At 42.7% G+C, this 10,030-nt stretch overlaps 1 protein-coding gene across 2 annotated transcripts in view; it reads right to left on the minus strand.

The window, feature by feature from the left end:
• ALDH1L1 (aldehyde dehydrogenase 1 family member L1) overlaps window positions 1-7,213 on the minus strand; it is a 49,631-nt gene extending 42,418 nt beyond the window's left edge. The window contains exons 1-2 of one of the 2 annotated variants that reach the window (XM_016197310.2): window positions 7,131-7,213; window positions 1,108-1,165 (exon numbers count right to left, since the gene is read on the minus strand). The gene's annotated coding sequence lies outside the window, so the exon portion shown is untranslated. The remainder of the gene's footprint in view (window positions 1-1,107; window positions 1,166-7,130) is intronic. The other variant, XM_016197311.2, reaches the window with a different exon arrangement.
• Window positions 7,214-10,030: the final 2,817 nt, after the last annotated feature.

A 10,030-nucleotide genomic window follows, 5' to 3' on the forward strand; every position in this document is an offset into this window, starting at 1 on the left:
TAGCTCAGACTTCTTGTGAATTTTGGGGAATTATCTATCTATAGGATCATTTCATCTTTGAATAGATAGTTTCACTTCTTCCTTTCTAATTTGGGTGCCTTTTATTTATTTTTCTTGCTTAATTACTCCAGCTAGAACTTTCAGTACAATCACAAATAGCAGGGGTGAAAATGGGCCTCATTGTCAATTCCTGGTCTTAGAGGAAAAGCTTTCAGTCCCATAAGCTAGAACTGGATCTAATCTGTATCCAGTAAAATTATCCTTCAAAAGTGAAGAAGAAATGAAGACTTTCTCAGACAAACAAAACTGAAGGGAATTTGTCACCAATAAACCTGACTTACAAAATATCTTTAAAAAGGTTGTTCAAAAAAGGGGGGGACTGATAATTAAGAAACTCAGAACTACATACAGAAAGAAAGAGCATTAGATTTGATAAATAACAGTTTGTTCAAAATAATTATAGCAGCAATATATTAGGTGATTATAGCCTTATAGCTTATTGATTAGTAAAATGACAGTATTGATGCTAAGCCATGGAAAGGAAAAATCAGGTACTTGCACCACCAATAAAACAGTATAGTGTTATTTGAAAGTGGACTTGGATTAATTGTAAATGTATATTGAAAACTCTAGAGCAACCACTAAAAAAATGCAAAAAAACCTTGTAATTCATATGCTAAGAGAGTAAAGAAAATGAAATCATATAAAATGCTTAGTTTAAAACCAGAGAAGTCAGAAAGAGTGGTAAACCCCAAAAAAAGTAAAGAAACAAAAAGCAAAGGCAATAAATAGAAAACAGTAATAAATATGTTTGATATTAATCCAACTATATCAATAATCACTTTTAACATCAATGGTCTAAATACACCAATTAAAACACAGTAAAACATAGAGACTATCACAGTGGACAAAATATCAAGACTCAATTACATGTTGTCCACAAGAAACCCACTTTAAACATAAAAACATAGATACATTAAAAGTAAAGGGATAGAGAATGAAATACCCTCCTAAACTAATTAAAAAAATATGAAATAGCGCCATTAATTTTAGACAAAGCAGACTTCAAAGCACAGGAAATTATTACAGATAAAGAGAAACACTTACATAATGGGAAAGAGTTCAATTCTCTGAGAAGATATAACAATCCTTAATGTGTATATACCTAAAACAGAGCATCAAAATATGTGCAGCAAAAACTGACAGAATTCTAAGGAGAAATAGGCAAATATACTAGTACAGTTGCAGATTTAACACCCCTCTGTCAATCCCCACTAAGTAGGAGATCCAACGGTAGAAAATCAGTCAGGACATGGGTGAACTGAACAATTGAACTAACTGACATTTATAGAATACTTCATCCAACAATAACGGAATACATATTCACCTCAGGCTCATATGGAATATTCACCAAGATAGACAGTAAAATACATCTTAACAGATTTAAAAAAAATAGAAATCATACTACGTATGCTTTCAGATCACAATGGAATATATAGAAATTTATAACAGCACAAGGGTGAAAGAAGTCTCAAGAGAAATTTTAAAATATTTTAAACTAAATGAAATGAAAATAAAAATATAACATCAAAATGAGAAAGATGCAGTTAAAGCAATGTGTAGATGGAAATTTATAGCATTAAATGCACATAATAGTAAAGAAAAATGATCTAAAATCAATAAAATAAGCTTCCACTTTAGGAAACAAGAAAAACAAGAGCAAATTAAATCAAAAGTAAGCAGAGAAAAGGAAATAATAAAAACTAAAGCAAAAATCAATGAAACTAAAAGCAGTAAATTGAGAAAATCACAAAACCACAGAAGTTTCTTTTGAAACATGAATAAAATTGATAAGCTTCTAGCCAGACTAACTAAACAAACAAACCAACCAACAAACCAAACAACAAAAAACACAGAGAAGACACAAATTTCTAATATCAAAAATGAAAGAAGGGCCATGACTACTGATCCCATGGTCATTAAAATAATAATAAAAGAATATTATAAATAACTACACCCAGAAATTTGATGTTAGATGAAATGGAACAATTCCTTGAAAGAAAAAATTTACTAAAACTTACACAAGGAGAAACACAATAGAAATAGGCCCATATTTGTTAAAGATATTGAATCAATAATTAATACCATCCCCAAATGGAAAGCGCCAGGGTTCACTGGTGAGTTCTACCAAACATTTAAGGAATAAATTATACTAGTTCTCTATAATCTGTTTCAAAGAATGAATATTTGAATCCAACAGTGTATAAAAAATATACACCACAAGCAAGTGGGATTTATTCTAGGTATTGAACATTCAAAACTCAGTTATTGTAATCAATCACATCAAAAGGCTAAAAAAGAAAAATCATATGAACACATAAATGTAAAAAAGCATTTGACAAAACCAAACACCCATACATGATAAAAATTTTAAGCAAATTAGGAATAGGGAAGAATTTAACTTGATAAAGAACATCTACAGAAAGCCTACAGCTAACGTGATACTTAGTGGTGAGAAACCAAAAGCTTGCCACCAAGGTCAGGAATAAAGCAAGGGTGTTCCCTCTCATTACTCACGTGCAACATCCCACTAGAAATTCTAGCTAATGCAATAACACAGACATAAATAAAGCCTGTACAGATTGGAGAGGAAGAAATAAACTGTCTTTGTTCACAGATGACATGATTGTCTTTGCAAAAAATCTCAAAGAATCAACAAAAAACTCCTGGAACTAATAAGCAATTACAGCAAGGTTATAGGACACAAGGTTAACATACAAAAGTCCGTGGGTTCGTATATGTCAGCAATAAACAACTGGGATTTGAAATTTAAAACACAATAACATTTACATTAGTACCAAAAATGAAATTATTTAGGTATAGATCTAACAAAATATCTCCATAAGGAAAACCACAAGACTCTGATGAAAGAAGTCAAATGAAACCTAAATAAATGGAGAGATATTCCATATACATGGATAGGAAGACATAATATTGTTAAGATAGCAGTTCTTTCCAACTTAATCTATAGATTTCACACAATCTCAATTAAAATTCCAGCAGCTATTTTGCTGATATTAACAAACTGATTCTGAAGTTTATATGGAAAGGCAAAGGACTGGAATACGCAGCATGATATCGAAGGAGAGGAACAAAGTCAAAGAACTGATACTACATGACTTCAGGACATACTTTAAAGCTTTAGCAACTAAGACAATATTAATTGGTATCAGCAAAAGAATAGTCAAGTAGATCAGTAGACAGAGTAGAGAAGCCAGAAATAGACTGACACGAATATAGTTAACTGATCTTCAACAAAGGAGCAAAGTCAATACAGTGGAGAAAGAATAGACTTGCAGCAAATGATTCTTGAACAGCTGGATATAACGCACACACACAAAAAAGACTCAAAATCAAATACAGACATGAATATAAAACGCAGAACTGTAAAAGTCCCAGAAGATAATACAGGAGAATATCTAGGTGACTTTGGGTTTGGCTTTTTAGGGGCAACACCAAAAGAGCAATCCATGAAAGAAAAATATAATAAATTGGACTTCTTTAAAAGTTAAACTTCTGCTCTACAGAAGACACTGTTAGAGTAAAAAGAAGCCATAGATAGAAAAAAAAACTATTTGCAAAATAGTTATCTAATAAAGGACTGGGATTCAAAATATACAAAGAACCTGTAAAACTCAACATAAAAAACACACAAACTACCCAATTAAAAAGTGGAGGAAAGAGCTGAACAGACATCTCATCAAAAAAAATGCTCAACATCATATGTTATAGGGATGGCAAATTAAAACAATGAAATACCACTACACAACTATAAGAATGACTAAAATCCAAATCACTGATGGAGCAACAGGAACTCTCACTCATTGATGGTGGAAATGCAGAATAATTCCGCCACTTTGGAAAACAGTTTGGCAGTTTATTATAAAACTAAACATACTCTTTTCTTACAGTCCAGCAACCAGAGTCCTTGGTATTGACTTAAATGAGTTGAAAATTTATGTCTACACAAAACCTGCACATGGAAATTTATGGCAGCTTTTGTTCATAATTAGTAAAATTTGGAAGCAACCAAGATGTCCTTCAGTAGGTGAGTATATAATGAAATATTATTCAGCGCTAGAAAGAAATGGTCTACCAAGCCATGAAGAGACACGGAGAAACCTTTCATGCATATTGCTTAGTGAAAGAAGTCAATATTAAAAGGCTATTGTATGATTCCAAGTGTATGACAGTCTCAAAGTGGCAAAGCTAGGGGAACAGTGAAAAGATCTGTGGCTGCCAGGGATTGGGGAGGAAAGGGAGAGGAATTAACAGGTAGAGCACAGAAGTTTTAAAAAAATTGTTCCAAAAAACACCACATCTATTAATTTAATTAATTAATTAATTAATTAGCTCTATGGTTCACATCTTACACCAAAATATAATTCATTTGGGTTTTAAAATATTTAAAATATTAAATATAGGAAGAAAACATGGAAGTATTAGAAAACGCCGGTAAATTTTGGGCTTTACAAGTCTGACACTACAGGAGGAATGTAAAAGAAAGTATATGAGAAACTTTCACACATGAAAATTTTATGTCTCTGACTCAATTTGCCAAGAAAACTGCTAATAGATAAATAAAAATATGTTAAAATCACAAGTAATCAAAAAAAAAAAGTAAAATAAAACAAAGGACTATTTTTCTCCTATAAAATTGGAAGATATTTAAATCAGTATAAATATGTGATGTTGGTTAGCCTATGGAAAATGGACAATCTTATATACTGCTAATAGTGGTATATGAAAAATAGATAGCTCGCTGCACTGATAAACTGGTACAAACTCTTTGGAGGAAAATTTGGCAATAAATATCAAAATCCTAAAAAAATTCTTCTGACTCAACAATTTCACTTCTAAATTATGCTTGGACAAGCAAATAAAGACAGGAATATTTTAAAATAATTACACACATTGTTTAAATCATGCAGCAGTTAGAAATGATAACATAATCTGCTTCATTCCCAGGAATTTATAAGCCAAAACACCCAAACAAGTAACACACCGCTACAATGCTTTAAGGCGTGTGTGCAAACACCTATGTTTATGTACTTGCAGTGGAAAGGCCTGAAGAATTCACACAGAAATGTTAAAAGTCCCTGGATAGTTTTTGGGGGTCTGAGATTTCTGGGGTGGGTGGAGGGGAATGACTGCATTTACCCTTTTCTTACCAGAATGCTGTTCTTTTTTTTTCATTCCTCAAGCAAAGATATGTTTTTATTGATTTTTTTTTTTTAGAGAGAGAGGAAGGGAGAGAGAGAGAAGCATCCATTGTTGCCTCCCATATGCAACCCAACCGGAAATGGAACCCGAAACCTAGGTCTGTGCCTTGACCTTAAATCGAACCTGCAATCTTTTGGTGTATGGAAGGATGCTCCAACCAACTGAGTCACCTGGCCAGGGCTTTTTTTTTCCTCCCTACACTGGGCATGTATTCCTTGTGGAAAAATAAAGGGGTACAAAAAAGATTCCTTTGGAAGAAGTTAGGAGTAGCCACCCAGAGGGGCGGTTGTCACAGGTGAGTGGTGAGAGGGGCCTCAGTTAACCATGGGTCTTTGGCAGAAGAAAGATCAGGTGCAGGGAAGGGGGTGGCTGGAAAGAAGAGAAAACAGAGCCCACGTGGGCCGCCTGGCAGCCTCCCAGCTTATGCCTCCTTTCTGAGTTGGCACTGCTCAGTGTCCTTGCCCTGGGCAGTGCGTGGGGACGCTGTGGGCTGCCCCGGCAGCAGTAAGGCTGTAATGGCTTCCCAGGTCTCCTACCCCAGACTCCCACCCAGGACTGGCTCCCCAGGACCCAGCTACCAGACCCTGCCCAAGGGGGTGGAGCTGTGCTGTGCAGGAGCAGCTCTGAGTCACTTGTTCCGTTGTAGTCCTGAGGCCCACCCAGTAATGCAGCTCCAGAGGGGCAGAGGCTCAGCGGAGCTACCAGGCAGTCAGCCTTCGTTCAGCCACAGGGTGCCCTATTCCTCTCACTGCCACTTAGAAGGCCCAAAGCTGACTCCTCTCCAGCCATCGGCCTGCTCAGCTTGGCACCTGGCTGGCAGCACACTTTCCCACCCACAGCCAGGGTTCCCTGGGAGAGTATCTTTCCTAAGGTCCTGGGCACAGGGGACAGGCCACAGTGCAGGGTACGTAGAGCACCGGAGGCTGTAAACCTGGGTTCAACCGTGTTGAATCACTTCCATCTCTGAGCTTCAGTTTCCTTATTTATCACAGGACTGTTCCCAACATTGTTGCAAAGAGGTTAACAACCGGTCAACCTTCACAGAGGGCCTCCTATGGGCAGACACAGTGCATAATCTCATGCAATTCTCAAGCAGCCTCAGGAGGTAGGTACCACTGCTTGTGGCCCTTCCCGGTTTCAGCCCAAGACACTAGGAGTCAGAGCTTAAGAACTTGCCTGAGAACAGAGCAGGGAGGAGTGGGAGGGACGCCAGAGCCCACCCCCGTTAACCCCGAGTCTGGGAATGCTTGTTCAACTCTGTCTCTACCGCCCCTCGGGGAGATTTCTGTCTTTCCTAGGCCGGTGGCCAATGAGGGTTCCCAAGAGGCGAGGGAGGGGAGGGGAGCTCTGAGTAGGGCAATCCCAAGAGCCACGCTGTGGGTCCTGCTGGGGCTCTGGGGTTCCCGCTCCTGTTGCACCAATCCCAGGGGAGCTTTCCCAGTCCCTAGGATGGGGTAAGGAACTTAGGAAAGGGGGACCTGTTGTTCCTCAGTCAAGAACCATCCCTGTCACCTTTCTCGCTTTTCTCTCCAAACCTCACTTCTCTCTTCCGTAGGCAGGGCCTATAGCGCCCACCCCCAGGGGCTGTGCGGGCTCCGTAAGGTCCTGCCCAGGGTCCCTACCCAGGCCCTGCCGCGGCCCTTTAGCCTAAAGACCCCAGACAAGGCTGGAGGCTCGGCGGCCCCAAGGCGAGCCCAGATCGGCACCCCAGGCCCCCGCATTCCCTCGGTGAGGCTCCTGGGTTTCACCGGAGCACCTGAGCCCGGAGCGCCCGCGGCCCGGAGCGGCGAGCGGGAGCAGCCTGGTTTTCGGGGGGAGGGGGGCAGACTGGGGCGCCCGGGACTCACCTGGCTCGGAAGGAGGGGCAGCCGTCTCGGGCCTGAAGGGGCCTCTGAGCGCTGAGCTCGGGGAGCCGGGTTGGCGCGGGCTGGCTCTGGGAGGCGGAGGGGTGGGACCTGCCCCCGCCAGTCCCGGAGCCGGGGCCAAGGCCGCAGCCGGGGAGGGAGAGGCGCGGGGGGGAGGCGCGGGGCGGGGCGGGGCGGGGGGCCGGAGGCGGGCGGGGCGGGGGCGAGGCGGGGCAGGACCCGCTCCCGGGCGTCCCGCTGGGCGCCGCGCTCACCCTCTCCGCGCCCGCTGCGCCCGCGGAGACTTGCCGCGGGCCCTTCCCGGAGCCGCAGAGCTTGGGCTTTGCAAAGGTCCCCGCGCCCCGACGTGCCGAGCGCTTGCAAGGCGGCGCTGGTGAGAAGGAACGGGCCAAGCCGGGTGTTTGCACGCGCTCCTTCACTGAAATATAACCTGTCAACTTCCTATCACAGGTTGAGCCAAGAGAAATCCTTGCCGTGTGACCTCCGTGAGCCTGGGAGAGACAGTACCTGCGTGTCTCGGTGCTGGTCGGGTTTCTGTTTGCTCAGTGCCCAGCCTGCCTTTCTAGGCAATTCCTCTTCTCCCAGCGCTGCCTTCCACCTAGTCTGGAGGCCACCGACCCCTCCCCTGGCCCCCCACCTGACCAGTCCGGCCTCAGGCAGGGTTATCTGTCTCCCTCTGGACCAAGAAGAGTCAGGGGGAAAGAACACAGAGGAGAATAAATCCGCCCACTGCTTCAAGTCCTCCAGCCTTTGTCTGGAGGGCCCCTTCCACCTGGACTGCCCTTCCTGCCACCCCGCAGCAGGCCTGCCCTATGCCCTTCCCAGCCTTACTTCTCTTGGGGGCTCTCTCTGCCTGGATTCTGCCACCTGGGCCTCTGCTCATTGCCTGCACACGTCAAGCTTGCCCCAGCCTCAAGGCTTTCGCCTTGGCCTCTGCTGGGACGGCCTCCTCTGCAATGCTCCAGAGGCATTGCCCTCTCTCACTTGCACAGAGTGGCTTACAGGTCAAATATCTGATGCAGAGCCTTCCAGAAGCTGCTCTAGGTCAGAGAGTGTAAAGTCCCTTAGCCACTCTCCATTGCATTTTCCTTCACCGCTCTCGCTGTATAGCTGAGATTTTTTTCTTGTTTATTATTTGTTTCATCTGTCTCTACCACTAGTTTCTAAGCTCTTTGGGGGCAGGAAACTGGTGCGATGTCTTCACTGTTGTATTCCCAGTACACAGTGATGGCGCATGATAGATGCTAAATGTTCATTGAATGGCTTAATGCCCACATGCCAGGACGATCACCGAAGATTGAGGTGGCCCATCTCTACCGAGCCTTCTCACTCATTCTCAGGAGCTGTTGCCTTGTTCTTTCTGCTCCAGCCCCCAGGTCTCTGGGCTGACCTTCACGTACACCAACCTCCTTCACTCATAAACGTTCCGCATGCTATTTGTCTTCTTCCCCAAGGGAATCTCATCCATACCTCAGGAGGTTCCTACTTAAATGTCACATCTTCAGGGATGCTTTCCCTAAGCACACACCCACCAAGACAGATTATGTGACTGCAGAGGGGCCTCTAATTTTCCTTCATGCACCCCCTTCAGTTTTAATTTTACCATGGCTTCTGGGATTATTTAATTGACATGTCTCCCCCACTAGAACATGAAAGCAAAGACTATCTTAGTCCCCGGGAATTCCCCAGCATTTAGCATAATGCCTTGTGTTCAGAAGGTGCTCAACAAAATTTGTAGAATAAATGACTGAATGTCAGGGGCCTGGAATCGGGAAGTAGTGTGAGCAGAGCTCTAAAACTAGAATAGAAAAGGCAGAATAATAGGTGGTAACAGGAACCACTAAAAGAATGACTTGGAGATTGGACACCCCCAAAAGGCGCTAGAAAATCAGAAAAGAGCCCATAGTCTTACAGTGTATAAGGAGCAGGGAAGGAGGAAAGTTTAAGCAGAAAGTTTAGCAACGCTGCCATCTGCAGTAACACGGAAAGTAGAAAATGTGCCAAATGAACTGGGTAATCTGGTAAGGAAATGTTCAGGCAGAATGTTGAAGGTGCTTCCTAGCTTCTTCTTGCTGCATATATTAAAATGTGAGAGAAGAGAGATAAGCCAAAAGGACTATTAAGTAAAAAGGGACCAAACTTGCTGGTTTTAAAAATTCCCTGCTTCTCCAGATGTCAAATGATGCTTAAATTAACTAATAACTTCCAGGCAAAGATGCAGTCCAGGGTCATGCCAGGAAAGGATTGTTTAAAGATGAAGCCAAGTGTGTGGCTGTAAAATCTTTTGTTAAGTTCTCAAAAAGATCAAAAGTGGGACCTCAGAGTATTCGGTTAAACAGTAGGACTTTCAAAAATCTTAAAGTTGTCATTTAGACAAAGCCCAAGGTAGAGAAGAACTCATCTCAAAGAGGTGCCAGTTGTCTAAAGGAGCGAACCTTAATAAGATTCATGGAAAACACACAGAGTTTTTTGAAAGAATTATATTGGCAAAACAGTGCCAGCCTTGAGCTTGGACTAAAAGGATGAGTGATAGTACAAAATAAAAAGAGACTTCTGGAACTGCCCCCCTTGCCTTGCCCCAATTCCACCGACAAGAAGCAGTCCCAGAAAGCACACAGATGCAAATATGGGCTCATTTCATGGGAACAAAAGGATGACTGGAGAGCAGAGCAAAGGGTACAAGGGTGGAACCAAGAGCACGGAGAGGCCAGTGTCAGAGTGAGTCCTAATCAGGGAATTTCCCGTATCTGCCCAGCTGTGTTTCAGAATTGTGGGGACTAGGGACACTTGTGTGCCTCCCATCGCTGTCCCCTTTGAACAAGAACGTCTATAGGGGTTTTGCTATGCCTGTCCTATCACTGTATGTTTGGGGGTGGGAGTAG

The sequence above is a fragment of the Miniopterus natalensis genome, chromosome 7 (assembly GCF_054644295.1).
Source record: "Miniopterus natalensis isolate mMinNat1 chromosome 7, mMinNat1.hap1, whole genome shotgun sequence".
Lineage (NCBI taxonomy): Eukaryota > Metazoa > Chordata > Mammalia > Chiroptera > Miniopteridae > Miniopterus > Miniopterus natalensis.